The sequence below is a fragment of the Saccopteryx bilineata genome, chromosome 5 (assembly GCF_036850765.1).
Source record: "Saccopteryx bilineata isolate mSacBil1 chromosome 5, mSacBil1_pri_phased_curated, whole genome shotgun sequence".
NCBI lineage: Eukaryota > Metazoa > Chordata > Mammalia > Chiroptera > Emballonuridae > Saccopteryx > Saccopteryx bilineata.
In genome coordinates this window covers 76,509,737-76,515,835 of record NC_089494.1, presented here as the reverse complement: position 1 = coordinate 76,515,835, position 6,099 = coordinate 76,509,737, and the positions used below count along the sequence as shown (strand labels likewise).

The window sequence follows — 6,099 nt, the reverse complement described above, 5'->3', positions numbered from 1 at the left end:
GCAGTTACCATATTTCCCCTGTATAAGATGATCCCATGTATAAGACACACCTTAATTTGGGGGCCTGAAATTTGAAAAAAAAATTATTATATAAAGTTATTGAACTCATGTTTTATTCATCATAACATTCTACAACTCCTCATCACTGTCAAAACTCCCATCCATTAACTTGTCCTCATCTATGTTTGATGACGAATCATTGTTTTCAACAATGAGCTCAAAAACAAGCGTGAAAACACCCTGGCCAGTTGGCTCAGCTGTAGAGCGTGGGCCCGGCGTGTGGAAGTCCTGGGTTCGATTCCTCTGCCTCAGGCACTAGAATGGCTCCAATTGCAATGAGCAACACCCCAAATTGGCAGCATCGCCCCCTAGTGGGCATGCCAGATGGATTCCGGTCGGGTGCATGCGGAAGTCTGTCTGTCTGCCTCCCCCTCACCCTTCTCACTTTGGAAAAATACAAAAAAAGAAAAGGCATAAAAAAGCGGGAAATGGAAGTAAAAAATTTACCACCACTGTATAAGACACACCCAATTTTTAGACCTCAAATTTTTCAGAAAAATAGTGTGTCTTATACATGGGGAAATATGGTACTTTATTAATGCAAGCACTCTTCTGTTTAAAAACTAGCATCTGGTTCTCAACCATGTTTCACTGAGAATTTATTACCATTGCTCCAAGTGGTTCCATTGCTAGTAAAAGGCTTCCTCAGAGGTTGTGAACTACCACGTAGAAGTCCAACTACCCTGAAGCTGCCATGTTGGAGTTACCGTGAGTAGGCACTCCTGGCCGCAGCTACAGCTGAGCCTAGTTTTTCAGCTATCCTTGCAGGGCACCAGACAGGTGAGTGAAGGATTCTTAGACCTTCCAGAACAGTTCATTCACCAGTTCAACGCTACAAGTGACTTAATTTAATGTGTTGCTATAACTATCTTGAAATTCTTAATTTTTGAACAAGGAGCCTCTCATTTGCATTTTGTATTGGGCCCTGAAAATAGTATAGCTGATCCCAATTAAACCAAAGGATTATACTTTGTTATATATTCTTTGAAATTGTTTGCTCCCATCACTTGTTCATTTTTTGTATCTCTTCACCTTGATTATTGATTGTGATTATCTTAAAGATGCAGTTGGCCTTCTACAGCTCTTCACTACTCCCAAGTATAGGTACCCAGACAATATATTTTGAGAGACTTGGCATAAAGACAAAATGGCCTTTTAGTGTGTATACCTTCAGTGAGAGTATGCAAGGGGTCAGAGAGGAGCCAATAGGCATATTTACTTGCTCTACTCTGTGGTACACTTTATGCTTGAGTCTCCAGGTGGCTCTGTGGTGCCAGATGAGGCAGAAGGTAGATATAAGCAAAAGCTATGTGTAAACCTCAATGTACAAAGAAGGCATTTGCCTTCTCTCCACATTTTCCCTTACCGCCCCGATTGATGAGTTTTATTATGTGAAAGGTTCAGATCAAGCTGCTTGGTTTTGCTCTCCAGAGAGTGATGATAAGAGACTAGGTAGAGTGGTTTTACAAAGTAAATTAACAAAAAATACCAATCTAAATGGCACTGAGGTGAGTCTGTTCACTTCCTATCGTACCTTATAACAATAAAATAAAATTTAAATATTTTTTTATGAAAAGAAGTATTGATAATGTGAATAAAACTTATTAGAAAGGTTAACAGAAAAGAATTAGAAAGACATAAACTGAAGTCACAGAATTAAAGGGAGAGGGGACAACAGAGGGGGAGATATATGGTTATGTCAAAAGAACAGTGAAAGTTTCAGTTTCATTTTGAAATGTTTACCTAAAACACTGCTATAAATGGTATCAACCTCACTCTTTAACCACTTGACAAAATAAATAGGCTATAATTAGTGGTTTTCTTGCTTTAAACATCAGTTTGTGACATAGTGTGAACTATGACTTTTGGTAGGTAAGGTTAAGGTCATTAGATGGGATTTCTTGGTATATTGCACACATTTGTGAATGAACTAAAATAAAGCTTTGCATAATGTTCAGAGAACTAAGACATGTTATTAAACTACTTAATATCTAAGAGATCTGATTTTAACACAATAACATTTGGTCTGTACTTCACTTACTCCTTCATCGAATATTCAAGAGCCTTCTCTGGACCTAGAAATTGCCTAGGTACCAAGAATAGTGCTGAAACAAAAAATATGGTTCCAAGTCATTTATGCACCTCAAATGGTGAAAATAATTTTCTCTGTAATTTTCACATTCACAGACACCTGTTAGAGGACAGTTAAACCCAGCTGGCAATAAAAATTGAGTCAGATCTGTTGTTCATGCTTTTACTTATTTCCAAATCTCTGCTTACCAAATTTATTCGATGACCCTCCCATACTCAGCCAAACAAAAGCACTCTGTCCTAACTGAACTCATCCAAGCCAGATTTTAAAAACAATACATCGTTTTTTCCCCCAAAGAGATTACAGGTTAGGTTTTAATGACAAAGAAAGCACTTCACACGAATATTTGAGCAGTACCACCTGTTACAACTTGTAATGTTACTGCTTGAGACTTGTCAGAATTCAAGATTTAAACTTTGCTTTAGCCCCGTGAGGGTTCATGTGAGCATTGCCAAGAAAATACTGATGGGAATTTGTGTCCCTGAAACTCAGACAATTCTGAGTCCAGCTTCGGCGAGAGAGGGCTCTCCATCCACACCAGCAGCTGAGGCATGTTGTATCAACAAGATGGAATGTGCCTGATTTCACTTTGCAGTGAACGCTGGAACCCAAACCACAGCAGGATGGCTGTTTGACGTGTACAGTTGCTTGGGAGTAATGGCAGCACCCTTGCAATGCGCTTGGATGGGAAACAGCTGTTGGAGTTGAAGCCACTGTTAGATGTGGCTGTTCTAGATGTGTTCAGTGACTGCTCCTGCGCAGTTCCTGATGGTTAACTAGAGCAAGGGTTGAAGTTCTTTTTTTTTTTTTAATCCTTTTTTTCTTCAAAAAATGATTGTATGAGTGGAACAAGTTCAAGGAAAAAGAACACTAACTGTTACTGCCTGTTATTCAGAAAAATCTAGTAGTTTGGCCCCGGAAAAGTATTTATCATAACTCTACAATGAAGATGGTGTGGGGATTGTCAGGGGAATTCTGACTGTTCTGGTCTAGGCAGGGCCACAGGCTGGGGTTTGTTTTTCATTCAATCTGTCTATCCTGCTCGCATCAGCTGGCTCCAAAAACAAACAAACAAACAAACCCATAGATGTTAGTAATTTTAAGGGAAATGACCTTTATTATTTTAGTTTGTAAGTGACAACTCCATGGAAAGTTGGAAGAAGATAATGGCATATTATAGAGCTAATCACACTGGTAAAAATGCAAAAGGTAAAAAGTCATTAATCTTAAAATACACGAGAAAATGAATAGAGAAAAAGATGTCATTAATTCTTCTTTCAGATTTTTATGGTAATAGAAACAAGAAGGAGGTAAAACTCAAAACATAATATTTTAATTTATCTACCTATCTATTATCTATCTATCATGTATCTATCTATCTATCTATCTATCTATCTATCTATCTATCTATCTATTACCTATCATCTATTTTTCTATCTATCTTTGGTTCTATTCCATAATTCATTTTGTCAGACCCCAAGGACTTCTTTGCCTTTGGATTTAGACAAGAACAAGTTTTCATTCATATTCCCATTCTTTTGAGCATTTTTAAATGATAGCTGAGTTATGAGTCATTGCCAAGTTCTTCAGCATCATTGTACCAAAAGCACATAACATGTTTTCTACCTGTCGATGTAAATTATTGCCTGTGTGTAGAACTCCAGGAACGACTTGGCTTCCTGCCCACACAAATGACTTCTCATCGTTCAGGTTTCAATTTAATGCCAGTATGTACTGTAAGATGTATGTTCAATCCTACAAATGAGTTGCATGTGCATTTCAATTTCGGAAAACCTGGACTGAATTTTAAAAGAAAGCGTCTAGGATCTATTGTATTAGGAGGTGCTTCTGAACTAAGTGCATTCTAAATACACAGCAGGATCAAAAACAGTGCTAGATTTTGGGTACTATAGTAAATTTTATCAAAGGGAAAAAAAAGACAAATGATGCCTTCAGCTTTTTTTTTTTTTTTTGTATTTTTCTGAAGTGAGATGCAGGAAGCAGAGAGACAACTCCCACATGTACCCAACCGGGATTCACCTGGCATGCCCACCAGAGGTCAATGCCCTGCCCATCTGGGACATTGCTCCATTGCAACCAGAGCCATTCTAGTGCCTGAGGTGGAGGACATGGAGCCATCCTCAGCGCCCAGGCCAACTCCGCTCCAATGGAGCCTTGGCTATGAGAGGGAAAGAGAAAGAGAGAGAGGAAGGAGAGGGGGAAGGGTGGAGAAGCAGATGAGTGCTTCTCCTGTGTGCCCTGGCTGGGAATCGAACTCAGGACTTCCACACATGAGGCCAATGCTTTACCACTGAGCCAATAGGCCAGGGCAATGCCTTCACTATTGAACTTGTTTTTCCAAAGAACTAAAAGCTATATTGTGAGTTTTCTTTTTCAGTTACCGTTGGGTTTTTTTCCTTTCAATTTGCCCTCTATTATCTTCTGACCTCTAGCCTAGTAAGTCAAATAAACTTAAAATAAAAAGCTAGTGATTCAGAAAGTATTTGTTGTAGAGGCAGAATCTACTCCAAGCACAAATTAGAAAGATGCTTTTAGACTTCCTTCCTCCTATTAGTGATTCTGTTGATGGATGAAATTCTATATGAAGTATATCAGAATGCATTCCAAGTTTAATAAATTAAAAATACTGTAAAATCAAGTGTTTTCTGAAAGTGTGGCTAGAAGCATTTATTTCTATGCATGCATGCTAATAAAAGGTCAAAGGACATACAAATCATGATTATTCACAAAAAAAGTATCAAAACATAGGACACACTGAAAAAAGAAATGTTCTAAACTGACTACAAACAAGAAATGTTTCATGTTGTTTTATATTAACAAAAATAGATATAGCATTCTACTGACCAAAAGTATACCAGTAATGAGAATTAAGTCATTCTTCTTCAGTAGAAGTTGTACACCTTCTGTAAAAGCCATCATCTACTTCTGTCATATAATCTCACAGGTAATAAATATCACATGTTATACCACATATGTTTTAATGGCTTCTCTTTCACTCAGTTGTAGAACAGAAATCAGCAAAGTAAAACAGTGTTTGCCAGTCACTATTTTTAATGTATAAAACTTAAATTGAGAAAAAAAGAAACTATCAGCAATACAAAATATAATCCTTCCTTGTTTTCCATTACTTTTCCTGTTAGAAGAACATTTGTTTAAAGTTTGAATCATCATTGAATACTGGGTTGCAAATTTTCCACTCACCATAATCCTATATAGTTCTGAGAATTTGTGTTCCACATTATACCAAAGTCTTAGAGGCAAAGGGAGAATCAGAGGCGACATGATGGCATTGCTAGTTGTAATTATTAGTTGTCAGTTATAATCCGAGTGCACTCTTCTGACCCTTAGAGTTTAGATAATGTTTATTCTTACATTTCATGATATATTGCCATTTGTTTTTATTTTTTTACAATTGTCTTACGACTCAAACTAGGTAGTAAGTTTCTTGACGATAAGGGTCATTTTTCTACTTACTTTTATAGTGTGATGTCATACTTCAGTGCCTCACGAAGGCATAGTTTTGGCTCCAACTTCATGTGTTCTCACTGACTTTCAAGTCAGGGTCTGTGCTGGTGGTATCCGTATTTTCTCCCTTTGCTAGCAAGCATATGTCCACAGCATTGTAGATTAAAACTTAAATCCCAAATAAACAATCTTTTTACTTTGCAGACAAGAAAACCAAGACTGAGAGCCATTAAATATTTGGCCTAAAGTCAAATGGAGGATTCATAGCTTTCAAACATAGGAATGGGGTTCATCTCATATTTGAGTAAACTATGGCCCAGACACTCCGTGTTTCTTGGCAGCTTGCCTTAACAAGGATCATAACTGATGAATGGACATTTGTAGTTTATTCAAATCAAGATAAATCTCACTCATCAGTTGGCATAGGGTAAATTAATTCCTAAGCATAATTTTTAGAAACC

The 6,099-nt window shown here is 37.4% G+C and overlaps 1 non-coding gene across 1 annotated transcript; it reads right to left on the bottom strand.

Annotated features, from left to right (window-relative positions):
- Positions 1-4,407: 4,407 nt before the first annotated feature.
- TRNAM-CAU (transfer RNA methionine (anticodon CAU)) lies at positions 4,408-4,483 on the bottom strand. The gene has a single exon. It is a non-coding gene; the product is annotated as a tRNA-Met (tRNA).
- Positions 4,484-6,099: the final 1,616 nt, after the last annotated feature.